The sequence below is a fragment of the Amblyomma mixtum genome, chromosome 1, assembly GCF_055824585.1.
Source record: "Amblyomma mixtum isolate Tamu chromosome 1, ASM5582458v1, whole genome shotgun sequence".
Classification (NCBI taxonomy): Eukaryota; Metazoa; Arthropoda; class Arachnida; order Ixodida; family Ixodidae; genus Amblyomma; species Amblyomma mixtum.
Genome location: NC_143012.1, coordinates 88,671,639 through 88,690,745, shown reverse-complemented (window position 1 = coordinate 88,690,745; position 19,107 = coordinate 88,671,639). Strand labels below are relative to the sequence as shown.

General features: G+C 52.5%; 1 pseudogene; it reads left to right on the top strand.

The window, feature by feature from the left end:
- Window positions 1-2,795: 2,795 nt before the first annotated feature.
- Window positions 2,796-11,930, top strand: LOC149367148 (uncharacterized; annotated as a pseudogene).
- Window positions 11,931-19,107: the final 7,177 nt, after the last annotated feature.

Sequence of the window (19,107 nt, the reverse complement as noted above, 5' to 3'; positions counted from 1 at the left end):
TCAGATTTCGAAGGAGAAGAGGAAGCACGACGCTTCTGAGATGGAGTAGTCATTTCAACATCTGACTCACAAGCGTTAGAGAGGGGGACTTGGTCAGAGTCATTTACACCCACGGACGTGGAGGCAGAAGGGGTGGTGGGCTGAATAGCAGCAGAGGCAGAGGAGGGAGGACAGGTAGACGAGTTGAGGTTACTTAAAGCCGATGAAGCAGTCTGCGCGGAAATGACCTGGGACAAGGCATCGCTGAACGTACTGATCATGCGGTCAAGTACGCCAGCAACAGCCTTCTCCACCGCAGCAACAACGGACTTAGTTAAGGCTGCCTCCACATCAGCAGTGGTCGTGCGGGTAATACTTGCGTATGAGAACTGCCGTCTGTCAAGGCGGGCGTATGCATCAGCGCGCGAGCACCTGTCACGCTGAATAATGTCCAAGACGTTCTGCTCATCGGCACGTTTCGGGCAGATGGGGTCGTCAGCTGTGTGATCAGAGTGACGAAGGCAGCAGCTAAGCGACTCAGAAGTGCAAATGTCGTGTGCATGATCACCGCCACAAACGCGACAGCGCGTTGCGGACTTGCAAGATTTGGCACTGTGACCGAACCGCCAGCAATGCTTACACTGTAACGGACGGCGCTGCAGTGGATCCACACGATACACAATAGGCCAAACTTTGATCTCGGACGGACAAGAGTACCCTGCAAAAGTTGCAATAACCGACTCCATTGGTGTTTGAGAGCCTCCAGCCTATCTGCTGCAGCGGTAAACTGAAAGGATGCCAACACCTGCGTCATGAAAGTCTGCAAGAATTTCCCCTGGTGTAGCGGAAGGATCCACACCGCGGATAATTCCTTTTACGCAGGCTAGCTGCTCAGGAATGAATACCTTCACCGGTAGTGAGGCGAAAGAGGTGCACTGCCGCAAATCGGCAACGCAATCCAAGTCAGCCGATTTGCATAGAATTCCTTTCTTGCCAAATGGTCGCACCTCCGAAATCTCAAGATAGTGGCTGGTGGGTGCCTTCAGCTGCTCCTGGATCAATCGAGAGTTTTTTATTTTAATCACACCATCTGCTACAGGGACCAGCGCCACAGGGATTAGCTTGACACCGTTTTTACTAAAAGATGTTAGCGGCAGATTTTCAGCCGGTAAACTGGCGAACCAGGTTACCGGACCTGAGCCCGGGGAAGACAGAGCCATGGCGGAAAACCTACAAAACCTTCGAACCTACATCCAAAGGGGGGAAGACCTGGCCGAATCCCCCACTCGCGGAACGGCCTCACCAAAATTTGGAGACGGCCAGAAGACGCAGAGGCAGGTCGTGGTAGAAGCAGCACCAACGGGGAGGAGAGGGAACAGCAGGACTCCGTGCAGCCGTGGCACACGATAGCGCCACAGCCGCACAGAACGGCTTCTTCGTCTTCCTCGCCCACTCCGCCATGCCAGCTCGATGGTTTGGAATGAACAAAGGTGCGTCTAGTGAATACGGTGTCTTCGTTCACTCCCAACTTCCTCCCTTCCCGTTACGGTGAAGTTTCGGTGTCCACCGAGATGAGAGACAGATACATTTCCTTTCCCCAAAAACCAATTTACCGACGAGCGAGGCGTATTTGTCCGCGTTTCAGATTGGTCGAAACTGTCGTACGTGACATCACCGCGCGCGAATTTTGACGGGTGTCCATCGAAATATGTGAGACAGTTAATGCGCAACTTCGTTTCCTGAAATACAATTTTCTTAGAGTGTCTACTGAGATATGTGAGACAGTTAATGCGAAATTTCCTTTCCTCAAATACAATTTTCCTTTTCTTAATTACGGCTCCTCTTTCTTCTTTCAGTCACGCTTCCTCCATGAACGTTCCGACGCAGAGTGGGACCGTGCGGTGGTCCAGGGACCCAAGGGGGTCTAACGCACTTGCCATAATAAAGTTTTTTCTCTCTCTCTCTCCTGTACAGTGCAGCTCAGGTGTCCACCGAGGTGACAGAGAATTACAGCCCCATTTGCTTTCCTCAAAAAGCGTTGTGTTCAAAGGGCAACGTATCGCGCCGAACGGGTGGTGGCGTTCCTTGGACTCCGTGGCAGCGCTACAACACGCTGTCGCGTTCCACTCCTAAAGGCGAAGCTTAAGCGTCATTAATTGGCAGTTAATTAATGCACCAACAAAATGTGCAGGGAACAATCGCGTAGCAGAATGCAGCACTCAGGCTTTCGCCTTTCACCACTTCAGCCGCTAAAGTTCCTCGTAATTTTTCCTCGCTATCTGAAGGCCCTTGGTTCACCTCCACGAACTTTAGCTCGAAGAGGAGGTGGAGAAGAAAAAATTAGGCGTTGTTCAGCTCTGGCTAAGCCTGGTCAGTTGCGTTATCTGCGGCGCTTTTCGAGTCGTGAAGCGCGTTCCTCTGCTGTCTTTCGCGTATTCGCGCACGGAAGGCTGAACCAGGTGTATAAAATGCCCAGCTTTCACATACGATGTTATGCAGTCGCTCTTCAAGGTTAGCTCGACACATTTAATTTTCGCAACTCATTGAACTTGCATTAATGAAATGCTGTTGAACGTTGACTTGATAAAGATAGAGAAATCATCAGCGTCAGCGATCGCCTTGTCGACGTTGTAAATGACGCCGGCAGTTGTTCCGCTGTCTTGGAGGACATCAGATCGCACGCAATGCTGTCGAGTTGGTTTACGCTGGTCAAACTTTGCAGTGCGCTCCACACCGTTGCATCGATGACGATTATGTTGTCGTAGAGGTGGACTCTGACGTCTTTAATCCCTCCAGGGCCGAGGTCTTCAAGGAACATGGACGTGGCTTGTCTGTTGAGGAGGCTGAGGTTGTCTTTTGGCGTTTCTGGTACAAACAAGAGTGTGCTTGTTGGGGGACCTCGCGCCGTGACGATCATAGCCTTGCTTGATGCGAACGACTGTCCACGTCGCCGCAGTTTCCTATTGCCCTTCTTGATGAGGACCCATACGAACCCATCGCCGATTGAGGAGTCATCACTAGCGGCCCAGCAACAGCGGTGGCCTGGATGCTGGCATCATAACGTTGTAGGGGCGTTTTCTATGGACGGCCGCTGCCAACCCACCGGGTTTCATGGGAGGCCCTTGAGCCTCCACTTCCATTGCCGTGTGGAAAAGGGACCGGCGCCTCCTGGTTACGGCACAAATCGCGAAAAGTCTACACAGACGTGAAGGCAGAGTTGGTTGGTTGGTTCGCCTCAAAGAAAAATGGCAAATAAAATGGCAGCGTTCTCGTGAGAACAAAGTCTTCGTCTTCCTCCTCAGCACCACACCGAAATACATGTCGTACAATATCGTCCAACTCGATAATATTATAATTACTGTGGAATTTGGCGCAGATATAAAGAATTGTTTCGATGAGCTACCGCCCGACCGCTGTCAAGAACTGGATCTTGACTCAGAGTTGAAGAAATTGAAAAGCGGACACTTCCGGCGCGAGGCTCGTTCCATATCGGCCTGAACCGTACGACTTCCTGCTGGGGCGGCAGATCAAAAATACGTACCCGGCTAACGGCCTTTGATCAGCCGGTTATCTCAAGTGCCGACGTTTATCAGGATTAGGTTCATATCAAGAAATGCACATCCTCAGATCCCTTTTGATGGCATTCCTCGCCAGAGGGATTAAGCATTAGCCACAAAGAGAACAGCCCTCGGCACATCCAGTCCCATACAGAAGCAGCCACTTCGTTGAGCCACTTATCAGCGCAGGCCGGGAGAGAACTCGACCAGGGACCTCAACGCGTGAGTACTCTTCATTCGTATGACTTTCCGAACTTGACCTTTGTATTTTCCCTGCAGTTGGTGGGCATTGCATCGTGAACATCATGAAAGCTGAGCTGCGGGCGGTTTCAACATCCCTCCGGTTTACTTCGACACTGCTATTCCTGACCGCCATCCTCGCATCTGGAACTTCACATGTCGTTCCAAGCGCTGCCCAAATCTTTCCCCACTGCACAGGGAAGCAGTTCGAGTGCAGGGTACTATACCAGTGCGTCGCCTGGGCGCATGTCTGTGACGGAACGAAGCACTGCAGCGACGGGTCGGACGAATATATCTGCACCAACAAGACGACGTGTTATGAAGGCGAGTACATGTGCAGAGAAGTTGGGCCATGCATTCCGGCCACGCTGCGATGTGACGGTGAGTGGGACTGCGCCGACGGAGCGGACGAGAGGAACTGTACAGCGAAACTAAGCTGTGTGGCAGGTACCGTACCTTGCAAAGATTACAGCAAATGCATCAAGAAAAATTGGATGTGCGACGGAACTCGGGACTGCTTAGACGGCTCGGACGAGCAGGACTGTACAATCCGAATACGGTGTTCCGACTCAGATATCCCGTGCTACGACAACAGCAAATGCATCTATAAAACTTCTCTGTGTGACGCTGAGCGCGACTGCAAAGATGGGTGGGACGAGCAGAACTGCTCCGTAATGAAGTGCGCGACAGATGAATTCACGTGCGTGGACAACGGTCGCTGCATTCACCACTACTGGCGCTGCGACGGTGAGCGCGACTGCTTAGACGGCTCGGACGAGCAGAACTGTACATCCCTCTATCCCTGTGACAGAGATGAGTTCCAGTGCAAAGACAACAGCAAATGCATCTCTAAAACTTACCTGTGTGACGGGGACCGCGACTGCTTAGATGGGTCGGACGAGCATAATTGCACATCTCTAAGGGAATGTTCGCAGCATGAGTTCAGGTGCGACAACGGCCGCTGCCTCAACTACTATTGGCGCTGCGACGGTACTCGCGACTGCTTAGACGGCTCGGATGAGCAGAACTGTACATTCCGAATGCGTTGCGAGGGAAGTATGTTGCCGTGCAAGGACACCCCGGAATGCATCTATAAAGATTTGCTCTGCGACGGCAAACACGACTGCTCAAATGGGTGGGACGAGAAGCATTGCACTCCCATGAAGCGATGTTCGAAAGGTCTCTTCATGTGTCCAGATGGCGAGTGCATTAATGACAACCGGCGCTGCGACGGTAAACGCGACTGCTATGGCGGCTCGGACGAGAAGAACTGTGCACTATGTGGGGTAGGTGAGATCCGATGCAAAGACAACAGCAAGTGCATCAGGGAAAATTGGTGGTGCGACGGTGACCCAGACTGCTCAGATTGGTCGGACGAGCGGAATTGCACCTCCCTAAGGAAATGTTCGCACGGTAAGTTCACGTGCGTGGACAACGGCCGCTGCATTAAAGGCGCTTGGCGCTGCGATGGTTACCGCGACTGTTCAGACGGCTCGGACGAGAGGGACTGTAAATCCGGACTACGCTGTGGAAAATTGCAGTTCCCATGCAAAGACAACAGCAGCTGCATCATGAAAAATATGCTGTGCGACGGTTACCGAGACTGCTCAGACGGTTGGGACGAGGAGAACTGTACGTCTCGGATACGCTGTGAATATGGTATGCTGCCGTGCAAAGACAATAGCAAGTGCATCTCGAAAACGTGGCTGTGCGACGGTGATCGCGACTGCTCAGATGGGTCGGACGAGCAGAATTGCACTTCATTACCGATTTGTAACTGGCCTGATTTCATGTGCGCGGACAAGCGCCGCTGCATTCACATGTATTGGCAGTGCGACGGTGATCGCGACTGCTTAGACGGCTCGGACGAGGACAACTGTACACACGGGCAGAACTGTTTATACCGTAGTTTCTTCTGTAAAGACAGAAGCAAATGCATCATTGAAAATTGGCTTTGCGACGGTAAACGTGACTGCTTAGATGGGTCGGACGAGCAGGATTGTGGAAATCCAACCAAATGTTCGAAACAAGAGTTCTTGTGCGACAATGGCCGCTGCCTTAGCTACCTTTGGCGCTGCGACGGCATTCGCAACTGCTTAGACGGCTCGGACGAGCGGAACTGCAGATACCGACCGCGCTGTGAGAAATATGAGCTACCGTGCAAAGACAGCATGGAATGCATCTTTAAGTCTGCCCTGTGCGACGGCAGACGCGACTGCTCAGATGGGTGGGACGAGGAGAATTGCCCCTCCATACATAAATGTTCGAACGATGAGTTCTTGTGCGACAACCGCTCGCGTTGCATTCTTCCCAGCTATCGCTGCGACGGTATACCCAACTGCTCAGACGGCTCGGACGAGAAGAACTGTGCATCCTGTCGGGCATTTGAGATCCCCTGCAAAGACAAATCCGAGTGCGTAGACAAAAATTGGTGGTGCGTGTGAGGACTCTGTGAGAGATTGCAGGTCTTATTTTCAACAAACACCAAAGTACAAACAATAAACGAGGCGGCTTTTAACGGAAAGGAAACCAATTACAATATGAGAGAGAAGAAAGGAAAGGAACAAGAGAACAACGTAACAATACACGGGAAAAAACACACGGGGGAACAGAACAAAGTGCTTATGATAAATGCAGGAAAAAGAGTCAAAGAGGAAAGTTCACACTACTTGTCTCATTCGAGCAACGAGCGGCGAGGACTGGCTGGGTGTCGGGCAGTCAAGGAGTCTCTTGGCGTTCCAACGTCGATGAAACGCTACCGCAGCGTCAGCGTTCGTGGGCTCCCGGCACGGTTTCCAGGTCTGGTCTCCCGGAAAAAGGTCACGTAGGCGCCCGAAGCGGCCTATGTAGAGCAGCTGACGGATGGACGGAGAAGAGTAGCGCCTGAGCCTGGTGGTTGAGGCTCTTGACGATGGAAGTCCAGGTCTGGTGGCCCGGACGTCTGCGGCTAAGGCCCAAGCCCGGAACTCGGGGAGCCAGCAGAACTCGTCCACGTCCGTCGCCCACCGCGCTCTTCTCTTCTCTGCCACGTAATCCTCTTCGACCTGCCCCGCGTTCCCCTCCGCACGCGCTCCTCGTGCTTTGTCTTCTCCTCACGAACGCCGCTGGGTGGCGCTATCTCCTTACAGAAGGCCCCCTCTTCGGAAGTTTTTTCCAAGGGAAAGAACTCGACTTCAGGAGAGCGACACCAGACGCGTTCGATGATCGCAACACAGAACACCGCACCACAGCGCGCACACGACACACCACACACAATACGACGGTCGTCAATGTTCGAAGCGTTCACAGACCTTCGCACACACAGCACAGAGAGCACATGGAAAGTCAACGTAAAGCGTCCATAGAGGGCGAAGAAACACGGAAAGCATAAAAAAGTAGATAGCCGACATTCAAAAACAAGCATGAACAAACAAAAACAATTCCAACAACAGGTGTGGGCTACATTCTTCCGTATTCCATTGTTCACATCAAACCACTTCACCGTCGCGAGAACTTTTTCGGCTAGTACTTCCGTTTTCCTTTGTGAAACCGTTTTCTCCAAACCGACCTCGGTTTCCACCCTGATTTTACATGTTCCCGTCCTACGATGTTATTCACTCTGTTCTCCCTTGCCTTCGACACAGTCTGCTGACACATATCACACGATCTGACATAACTCTTAATGTCAGCCTGTACACCGGGCCAGTAAAACTCACTGAGCACCCTAGCTATTGTTTGCCGTATTCCATGATGGCCGGATAATGCACTCTTATGCGCCAACTTAAGAACTTGCGTGCGTAAGCCCTTCGGTACCACCGCTTGCTCAACGACTTGGCCGGGACACACTTGGTACGACCGGAAAAGAACCCCGTCATCTGTATCAAAGGAGTGGGCGGTCTGTCCCTTGCCATGAAATATTTGCCCCAACTTCCTGCGACACACCTCTAAGGTCGGGTCTTCTTCCTGTTTGAGGCGAAACTCCGGCCATGACAAGTGGAGTGTGTTCAGAGTGGGGCTTTTACTACTCTCTGAAACCTTTGCTGTCACCATAAGGGAAGGAACATCGACCGCACCCGTCATGGCAAGGGAAACTGCCTGATCAGTGAGAACTGGCGGGTCAACCGAGAATGGAGGTTTAGCGCCAGGGACATTGCCTATTATGATGTCGTACAGGGGTGTAGACAAACACCGCGCGATGGCCTTACCCGAGAAGTATGGAGAAGAAATCACCACCTCCGCTTCGGGAACTTCTACACGGGTCCCATTGGCCAAGAATAATGTAGCCTTTTTCCCTGTTTGTGCCGCTGGCGGTACAAGAGACTCACGCACAACAATACCGGTGCTGCCCGTATCCCGTAATACCGAACCATGCTGGCCGAACACCTCACCGTGCGCCACGGGCATAGCATTTTCCACCGGGTTGGAAGGACAGACCATCTCCCCCAACTGGCCCTCTACGCGCGTTACCACTGCAGTGCTATCGGGATGTGAATATCGAGGTGTCATGCAACAGGCGGACTCCTCACGGTCTCCTGGCCTCTTAGCCTTGCACGACTGGGCATCATGTCCTACCTCGCGGCACCAGGTGCAATACGATTGCTTCGGCTTCGTCCGACAATCCGCCGCCTTGTGCCCAGTCTTCTCGCAAAGAAAACACCGCAGGCGAGATTGTGAACCTGAAACCTCGTCCTTGGCTTTATTCATCGTATGCTCCCCCTGTTCTTTGAAGAACAACAAGTTATTTTGCCGCTGTGCATCAAGAAAATGATCGGCAGCCTCCGCCAGCTTGGCAACTGTCTTGCCCTCCCGCTCACGTAAGAAAAGGGCTAAACGAGAATGACAGTTGTTCAGAAATTGTTCGCTCACGACCATCTCGCGAACCACCTCAAAAGTGCGGCCTGCTCCCCGCATCTCGACCCAACGGTCAAAGAAGCTAAACAACCTGGCAGCATATTGCGAGGCCGTTTCTCCATCCTGGGGCTTGCTCTGACGAAACTTCTCTCGGTAACCTTCCGCGGTGAACCTAAACCTCTGAAGCAAGGCAAGCTTCGCTTTGTCATAATCCACGGAATCCTCAGGCGAGAGCCGACCGAAGACCCTAAGTGCTTCGCCACCAAGGCACAAGCTCAACGCCGTTGCCCACTTTTCTTTTGGCCAACTCTGCCCGGTGGCCACATGCTCAAACCTCTTTAAGTAGGCATCGAGGTCATCTCGCGCTTCATTGAACTGTGGTATGAGGCTGTGCGGGTTAATGGAGCTAGCCGGTGTGACGCTACGCTCTCCACGGTCACTCGGAGGATTTGCGCCACCCTCCTTGAGCCTTATTTGTAGCTGCAAGTTCTGCGCCTCTAACTCCAAACGTTCCTTCGCAGCTTCACGCCCCGTCTCCAAATTCCGTGCCTCTAACTCCAAATTCCGTGCCTCTAACTCCAGTTTCTGCTTCGCAGCCTCACGCTCCGCCTCTAAATTCCGTGCCTCTAATTCCAATTTCTGCTTAGCAGCTTCACGCTCCGCGGCTCTCTCTTCCCGTGCCTTACGAAGCTCGTCCTCCACCCACGCTCGTAACTCCGCGCCGCACAAGCCCATGCGCTCGCCCAAAGCAACCAAATCTGAAGCGCTCATATTGTTCCTAAATTAACACAACAGGCGAATAGATAAAAACCGACCTCGTCCTGTCCTGTTGTCGTGGACGCCAAATTTGTGAGGACTCTGTGAGAGATTGCAGGTCTTATTTTCAACAAACACCAAAGTACAAACAATAAACGAGGCGGCTTTTAACGGAAAGGAAACCAATTACAATATGAGAGAGAAGAAAGGAAAGGAACAAGAGAACAACGTAACAATACACGGGAAAAAACACACGGGGGAACAGAACAAAGTGCTTATGATAAATGCAGGAAAAAGAGTCAAAGAGGAAAGTTCACACTACTTGTCTCATTCGAGCAACGAGCGGCGAGGACTGGCTGGGTGTCGGGCAGTCAAGGAGTCTCTTGGCGTTCCAACGTCGATGAAACGCTACCGCAGCGTCAGCGTTCGTGGGCTCCCGGCACGGTTTCCAGGTCTGGTCTCCCGGAAAAAGGTCACGTAGGCGCCCGAAGCGGCCTATGTAGAGCAGCTGACGGATGGACGGAGAAGAGTAGCGCCTGAGCCTGGTGGTTGAGGCTCTTGACGATGGAAGTCCAGGTCTGGTGGCCCGGACGTCTGCGGCTAAGGCCCAAGCCCGGAACTCGGGGAGCCAGCAGAACTCGTCCACGTCCGTCGCCCACCGCGCTCTTCTCTTCTCTGCCACGTAATCCTCTTCGACCTGCCCCGCGTTCCCCTCCGCACGCGCTCCTCGTGCTTTGTCTTCTCCTCACGAACGCCGCTGGGTGGCGCTATCTCCTTACAGTGCGACGGTGACCCCGATTGCTCAGATTGGTCGGACGAGCAGGACTGCACCTCTCTAAAGAAATGTTCGCACGATAAGTTCACGTGCGTGGACAACGGCCGCTGCATTAAAGGCGCTTGGCGCTGCGATGGTTACCGCGACTGTTCAGACGGCTCGGACGAGCAGGACTGTACATCCGGATTACGGTGTGCAAAATTTCAGTTCCCGTGCAAAGACAACAGCTACTGCATCATGGAAAATATGCTGTGCGACGGCTACCGAGACTGTTCGGACGGTGGGGACGAGGAGAACTGTACGTCTTCAACAAGCTGTGGCAATGAAGAGCTGCCGTGCAAAGACAATAGCAGGTGCATCCGGAAAACGTGGTGGTGCGACGGTCGCCGTGACTGTAAAGACGCTTCGGACGAGCTGAACTGTACATCTCCAATACGCTGTGAGGGAGGCAGGATCCGGTGCAAAGACAACAGCAAATGCATCAGGGAACGTTGGCTGTGCGACGGTGACCGCGACTGCACAGATGGGTCGGACGAGCAGAACTGCAACTCCGTGGTGGAGTGTCCGAAAGATCACTTCCCGTGCGTAGTCAATGGCCGCTGCATTAAAGACATTTGGCTCTGTGATGGTGACCGCGACTGCACAGACGGCTCGGACGAGTGGCATTGTCCTACCCCAATGGGCTGTAGCAAAGATGAGTTCGCGTGCAAAGACAACAGCTACTGCCTCTGGAAAAAATATCTTTGCGACGGTGACCGCAACTGTCCAGACGGCTCGGACGAGCAGAACTGTACACCCGAATTGCGCTGTGAGGATGGTAAGGAGCCGTGCAAGGACCACAGCAGATGCGTCAGGTCTGATTGGCGGTGCGACGGCGACCGCGACTGTGCAGATGGGTCGGACGAGCTGAATTGCACCTCTGTAGACAAGTGTTCGAAATATGAGTTCACGTGCGTGTTCAACGGCCGCTGCATTAAAGACACTTGGCGTTGCGACGGTGAGCCCGACTGCTCAGACGGCTCGGACGAGCGGAACTGTAAGGAAATACGCTGCCCTAAAAATTTGTTCACGTGCAAAGACAAGAGGCGGTGCATCACCAAATCGAGGCACTGCGACGGTAACCCCGATTGCTTAGACGGCTCGGACGAGCAGCATTGCCCTTCGGAAATCCGCTGTACGGACGACGAGTTGGCGTGCAAAGACAATAGCCGGTGCATCCCCAAATCGTGGCACTGCGACGGTGACCCCATTGCTCAGACAGCTCGGACGAGCAGAACTGTACATTCCGTATGCTCTGTCAGGGGGGTAAGTCCTCCTGCAAGGGCGGGTACCGTGACTGCTCATTTGGGTCGGACGAGCAGAATTGCACGAGGATGGCGGCGTGCCCTCGCAAGCAGTTCGGATGCGTCTCGCGAAACGGATCCATCGTTTGCATCAACAAAACGCGCTTCTGCGACGGACACAAAGACTGCGAGGACGGCTCCGACGAACCGGACTCCTGCCGAAAGCTGGCGCTGGAATGTAAAGGGAATTACTTCAGCTGCGACAACGGCACGTGCATTTCGAAGCAGTGGAAGTGCGACGGCCGATACGACTGCAATGATCGCAGCGACGAGATGAACTGCGGCGCAAAAGGCAGCCGAGGCTGCTCTGGTGACGAGTTTGCATGTGCTTCTGGACGCCTTTGTATTCCTCGCCACTCTCGCTGTGACCACCGAAAGGACTGCCCGGACGGTTCCGACGAGAATGACTGCCCTGCCAAGGAGCAGTTTAATTCCCTAAGTTTCTTCTGAAAAGAACGAACGTGGCTTGCTCTTAGTCTTTGTGCTATTCTTTGCAAGAGTTCTCAAGAAGAAACAATTTTGCCAGTTTATGTGGGGTCGTGCTCTTTCTGCATCGGCGCTCCCATGTACATACGGGGTTAGATGGAGAAAGGCAAACCGGAATCGTTGTCAGTTAGGAATGAGCTGAACGCTCATACCCTTCACAAATTGCGGTGAACGAAGCCCCGTGAATATTAGAGAAGCGCTGTGCGACTGCCAGCATGAAAGGCTCTCAGAGCGCACGGTGTGTTGCCGAAGTGGGTAGTGGAGGTTTGAGGCTTTCTTGGGAGGCACTTAAAAGTTCTCGAAATGGGAGCCCTAAAGTTCTCTATTTATTGAGATATACGGAGGCATTCAAATAAGCCCCGTGACAATCTGTACATGCAGTTGAGTTCTGTCTCGGAGGTTTTAAAATGGACCGTACACCTGGTTACATGTGTTGAAGGTTACATTCCGTAACCTAGTTTTGAACTCCATCTGGTAGAATGTAGTTACATTTAATCAGGTGTACTTTTCAGTAGGGACCTCTGGGTGAGCGATATGCCTAATCGCTGTTAAGAACAAAAGAATGTTCGTTTAGTTCGATCTGTAGACGTTAGTTTTTATGCGAAGCATATTGCTAGAGCTACCACTCACGCCGTCGGCGTGGGACCCCTAGACGTCACACCACGTGACACCGTGACGTCACAGCACGGGACACCGTGACGTCACACCACGTGACACCGTGACGTCACACCACATGACATCCGATGAGAGAGGCGGCCTCCACCTCGCGCCGTCGCCGTGGGACCCCTAGCCGTCACACCACGTGACACCGTGACGTCGTCGTGAGGATGCCATCGCACAGACGCCGGAATGTCCTCGAGCGGAATTCCCGCGCATTTAGAACGCGCGTTCACAATCGGTGTAGGTGAAACGCTCGCTCCACCGAGCAGGCAGACGCGGCTTCCGTGGCAATCCAGGCGCTCACCCAACGGGCGTCTCGGGGTTAGTCGGCGTTCCGCTGTAGCCATGCCGTTGTCTTCCCCCACGACGAAGGTTTCTAGCGGTTCTATTAAAATGACCAAGTATGCAACCAAGGAAAGCCATGTATTACCAAGCCTAGCCACCAATATGCTTCGCATCTGACTAGGCTTAAGCTTAGCTAAGCCTCCGCCATAATTTTTTACGTACAATGAACTGAATTACCAGGGGTAAATGAACGGGTGACTATAGCATGGACAGCAGCGAAAAAGAAATGCGATGCTTAAATCGTCATGACAGCCGATGACAGCTCCCTCGCCCACCCCCCTATCCCCAAGAGTGGAAGGAGATGAAGACTGGCGGTCAGCAGGGCAGTAGTCTAAGACAAAATAATTCAATTACTCCACTTCTTGTACATGAGTGCGTTTGTATCCGCTACGCACCCTGGCCGATCACCCGCTGTGGTTATGTGTCATTACGCCCGAGGACATCATCATCATCATCACAAAGGCAGTAACAACAACCAGGAGACATGCAAAGACCAGGAGACATGAGAGGTCTTTGCCCTGCAGTGGTAGTAGTCAGGCTGATGATGATGATGACGCCACAGTAGACTCCGTGATCTAAGGCAGTGGAAAGGCTTCGGGCCACCGTGTGTGGCGGTCGATGCACGTATGTATGTAGCGGAAGCCTCTTGGTGGGCGAAGACGGCCGACAATGTCGGCGTGTAAAATGCCGCTGTGACAGCAGTCGCGAGAGAAGAAAAGGTGGTAAGGAGACATCCTGTGGCGCGTCGTTTTAGCACGCTGGCAGTGCAAGCGCTCACGAGCCCACCGACGCACATCTCGGTTGACATCAGGCGAGACGAACCTAGACGTCATGAGCCGCTGCATAGCACGAATGCCAGGATGGCTAGCGTTGTGCAGCTGTTCGAAGACTTGGCGGTGGAAAGCAGTGGGAACAAAATGACTTGGAGAACCACTGGAGACCTCGCCCACGATACTGCCCGACCAGAAGGGCATAGGCGCTGGCGACAAAAATGGGTTGCCAGAGGAGGCTTGGAGGGCTTGAAGCTCGCTGTCTAACTTCTGTGCTGGAGCCAGCGCTGCGAATTCCAGCACGCCTGATGCAAGAGCATTGATACGGGCAATCGACTCGGCGGCGCTGTTCACGGGCCCTTCGATGTATAGGATGTCCAGCGTTAAGTCAGAAATAAACTTCAGGTGTCTTATTTCTCGTCCGGTTTTATGAGCTCTGATTCTCACGAAATGCAAGCACATAACCATATAAAAAAGTCCATAAGCACATGAAAAACGGCTCCTTCCAAGGTGCGGCGGAAGTGCTGAATTGCGAGGTAGACAGCAAGGAACTCACGGCCGAACGTACTATAGCACCTTTCTGCGGCCTTGATTTTCTGGGAGAAGAAACCCAGTGGGCACCACCAGTCGTGGTGAACATGTTGCAGAAAGGCGCCTACAGCTACACCGGGGTCATCGGTGACGAGACGCAACGGGGCGACGGCCAGTGGCCGCATGTGTAGATTACCTTCGGCAAGGGTGCGCTTAGCAGCCTCGGCGGCTGACTTCTACTCAAACGCAGTACGAGGACAGCGTGACGATTTAGGAGATCGATGATGGGCAGGGTAATGAGTGTAATTCAAGACAGGATACGTGTGTGTCAGTTCAAGAGGCCGAGGAACTCTCGGAGCTTGCGAGCCGACTCGGGGTGAGGAAAGTCCCGGACGGCCCTACTTTGCGGTCCAAATGCCTTATCACCTGCGCCGTTACATGTTGGCCAAGGAACTCGATATCGCTGTCGCCGAAAACGCATTTAGCCAAATTGATGACGAGACCGTGTTCTTCGAGGCGTGAAAAGACCAGGCTCAGGTGTTCAACGTGCTCTTCAGACGAGGAACTGGCGTCCAGCAGATCAGGTAGGCGAACACAAAACGCAGGCCACGAGTGAACTCGTTGATGAAGAGTAGGAATTTCTGAGCACAGTTTCGCAGAAAAAAGGCTTGAGGACGCACTCGAAGAGGTCAAGAGGTGTTACAATGTCTGTATTAGGTATGTCTGCAGGCTTCTGCGAGACCAGATGATAGGCTTTCTCGAGATCCATCTTGGAAAAAAAATTCAGGGGGCACTTTGTTGACCTAAAGTGCGGTGAGGCGGAACCATTAGGCGCGGGGTTGCTGCTTGTGTCACTGATGTGTGGTAAAGACGTTAAGCTTCGCCTCTGAGTGGAACGCGACAGCGTCTTGCAAGGCTGCCAGGGAGTCCACAGAACGCCATCGCCCGTTCGGCTGTACACCTTGCTCGTCGGTAAATTCGCTTCTGAGGAAAGGAAATGCATCTGTCTCGCGTATATCGGTGGACACCTGAACCTCGCCGTGAGGGAAAGGAGGAAGATGGGAGTGAACGAAGACACCGTGATCACTAAACGTGCCTTTGTTCCTTCTAAACCATCCAGCTGGCTTGGCGGAGTGGTAGCGTGCTCGTCTCGCACACTGGAGACCGAGGTTCGAATCCCCAGCTCGACCAATTTCCTACTCGATTTTATTTATTTATCTTGTCTGACTAGAAAGGATAATTAGGCTAACTGGTTAATTAACCAATTAACTGAAACCTATCTACTTGGAGCATCGCTATACCATCCCTTTAATTGGTTGCATGGTTTCCAGCCAAAGTAGAATTGGCCCCGTTTGAAATTCGCGGACTGCGACGTCACGACCATTTCGACCAATTGAAAAGCGTGACATTTCTGTCGACAACTTCTGCTTACTACGATGAGGCATTTAAGGCTTCCGCCTTAAATTTCCCATGCCATCTATATTGGCCGCGAAGTGGTGGACGAGAGAGGGAATATCAATCCTAGATGGTGCGGGCGTTCACGGCGCGAAGGTCACCACAAGGTCGCCACAAGTTCGCCATATGCAGCTCCCAAGACCAGCTGCCGGATGACGGCCGAAACATGCCCAATTGCAGCATTTGGATGAATTGGCGGCGGTCATTGCAGATGCGGTCGCTACCAAGACGACGCGGCTGCCAGAATGCTGGCGGGCCCGTAGTGAATATGTGGTGTGTGACGGCGTTTCGGAGCGGAAACTCGAGGTAGCTGGGCCTCGTGATGGCAGGAAAATCGACAAGAATCAGAGTGAAAGCTGGCGATGGCAGCCACGGCACAACCTGGAGGGTGGTCGCGGGCACAGAGGCGAGAATGCAGTTCACGGACAGGTGAGTCGTGTGGTCCACAAGTGGGCGAGAACGAAGGTTTACAGCCAGGCCAAAATTGGCGAGGAAGTCCACTTCAAGTATAGTGAACCACACGTCCGCGATAATAAATATCCCAAGGAAGGTGCGGCGTAAGCCCAAATCGACGGTGAATGAGCGCTGTCGGCAGGTTGCGATCTGGGAGGTGTACATCACCTGCAAAGGCGCTCCTGGCATAGCGCGTTGCTGATCGAGTCGGCACGTCGCAGGCACGACGCTAACCTCGGCACCGATGTCCGCCAGGAAGCGGCATCTCGATATCCTCTCGGTGACGTAGAGCAGCAGGCAGCTGGGTGCAGAGCCATCAGTCACTCGCCTGAGCACAGGCAAGGCTGCCGGAACTGGGGGGCAGCGGTGCCGAACTTGCGGTGGTACCAGCACAGCCCATCATGGCGTAGGCTTGATCGGTGGCTGGAACTGGAATGACGGGCCTACCGTCGGTGCAGCGATGAGGAATGGACACTCGAAGTGCGGCACCGGTGTTCGCGAGCTGGTAGATTTCATCCTCGACACCTGACTGCCGGTCGTCGACACTGGACGACGGGACGGAATTCCAGCCACAAAACGCGGGCCGGAGCAGTCCGAGACACGTTCAACCAGCTTCGGGAGCGTCTCCAAGGTAACCTGCTGCGGCCAGGACGACCACGAGGGTCTCAGGGAGGCGCAGGAGGAGCAGCTCGTGAAGTAGCCGGCTCTTCCTGCTCCATAGCAGCTGTCGCATGCTATAAATGAGCTGTGAGGGTCAACTGTCGCTTCGGCACTGAGCAACTCCTACAGGCGGCTGCGCTCCGAGGACCAGAACCGTACCCTTGAAACGGTCACATGCGGAGAAGGGGTCAGGCGTCTTCAAAACGCCGTCAGACTCGTCAGTCACCTCAGGGGAGAGAGTTTTCTTAGTTATAGTGTCTATATTTGTATCTATACCGAAACGTCGTCTGGCACGGTTAAGTAAACCTTTTTTTTTTTGGTGGGAGAGGAGGTGGAGGGGGGGGGAGCGCCTGAAAAAGTATGATGTTTAGTTTCTGGGGTTTAACGTCCCAAAGCGACTGAGGCTATGAGAGAAGCCGTAGTGGAGGGCTCCGGAAATTTCGACCACCTGGGGTTCTTTAACGATGATGCAATGAAGTCATACAGGCTTCGTCATACAAATGGCATAAAATTTGTATGACATTGTATGATATCTGCTGGTCAAACGATGATTTTTCAAAAATGAATGACATTTGTTGGACATGTGCAGGACATTTGTAGGGCATCTGATAATTTAATATTTGTACGACAAACTGTATGGGGCTCTGGCATCATGTAACTTTCTTCAGTAAGGGGAATTGAGTGCCCCCTCACCCCTCTAAATTAGTCGCCATGCCACCCGCTCCCCCCCCCCCCCCCACCCCACACGCAGACACACAAACGCCGTCACATTGATCCTGAGACTTGACAGCTATTCGCTGGAGAACGCTGAGCTGCTGTTAAGGTACTGCTGTTGCCGATGCTTGGAAGCAATCACTAATCGCGTCAGCAATGTTGCTTAAGAACAGTTAGAAGCCGCGGGCCGAATAAGACAAAAACGTGTTTTATTATTTTTTTTTTAAGAAAGGGCACCGAACTGAAGTGACGAAACCGACTGATACTCTCCGCTAAAAAAAGGAGGAGTGTTTCTGCCTTTCTCATTATTTCGATACCTCTTCTTTCGTTGTAACGATATTTCCAAGTGCTGCCATTGGAAAGCCTTCAGTGAGATATTTTCACACATCTATGTTTCACAGCCCATTCCAAAAGAATTGGAAAGTTATCGATCTCGTAATGTGCTAATGTTCTGATCCATTCCTATGGGGGCCGTACGGGCCGCCGGAAATATGGATGAACGGAAATTTTCGCGCTTAGTACACTGTCAGGGCCAAAGCTTAGTGTGTTCACTACTGACGCTGCTAGCGCGCGCAGCGCTTGCACTTTCGGCGCTGAAAATTACAGCGGTTCGGACGAGCTCCGGAAACAACGAGTGAGCCTAATTTTCTTCAAAGTCTCCATGTGCAGGGGTTACAGGGATCGCGTGGTGAAGTTAATTCTTGAGGCATTCCAGATGGAAGAAAAAGCGTACCTCTCAGTCAGCGTCGCTTCTATTAACCTTCTTAAGAATAAGTTCAGACATTTGTATGGTTAGTTTCCTCCCATCCGCGATAGTGGCCGTCGTTCCCTTTTTCATTGTTGTTGTTGTTTACCTAAGTAAACATGACACATACCCACGCAGGAGGATTGGCCAAGGTACGGTGGTGGTGGCGTTGTTGTTGTTGTTGTCCTCAAAATAATAACAAACGGTGAACGCCAAGAAAGTTTTTGTGCGGATAGTCATCTTCTTCTTCTTCTACTCCCCGTAGTCATTTTCGTGTCTTCGTTGTTTTATGTTCCTGTTTCTTTTCAACTTAAACAGTTTCTTGCCTGCATACTCCTCCAGAGGGAAAGTTGTACAACCTTTCTCCATCACTTAGGAAACCCCCCACCCCCCCCCCCCCCCCCCCCCCCCCCCGTTTTCTGTGTTGGCCACCGTAAATAATATTCGTATCAGTTCATAGAATTTCGAAATCTCGGTTGCCCTCGGCGATGTGGCCCAACAAATTTGGGTATTTCTGCGAGTTACATGCACTGGAGAGGTTGCTTTGTCGGCAAGCTTCTAGAAAATGCATGAATTTTGGCGCGATGTAGACAAAATTTGTTGGGCCACAGCGCCGAAGGTAGCCAGGTTTCTGAGATTGCAAAGGCTGATATGGGTTTTACTTAGGCTTGCATACACGCATCTCCATAATTGGGGAGCCTAAAACTAGTACTTAAAAAGATCAGTATTCAGTATTAGTTTGCTATCCTGCTAGTTAGCACGTCTTAGCTGTATTGTGATGTACTACACAGCTGACATTGCTATGCCG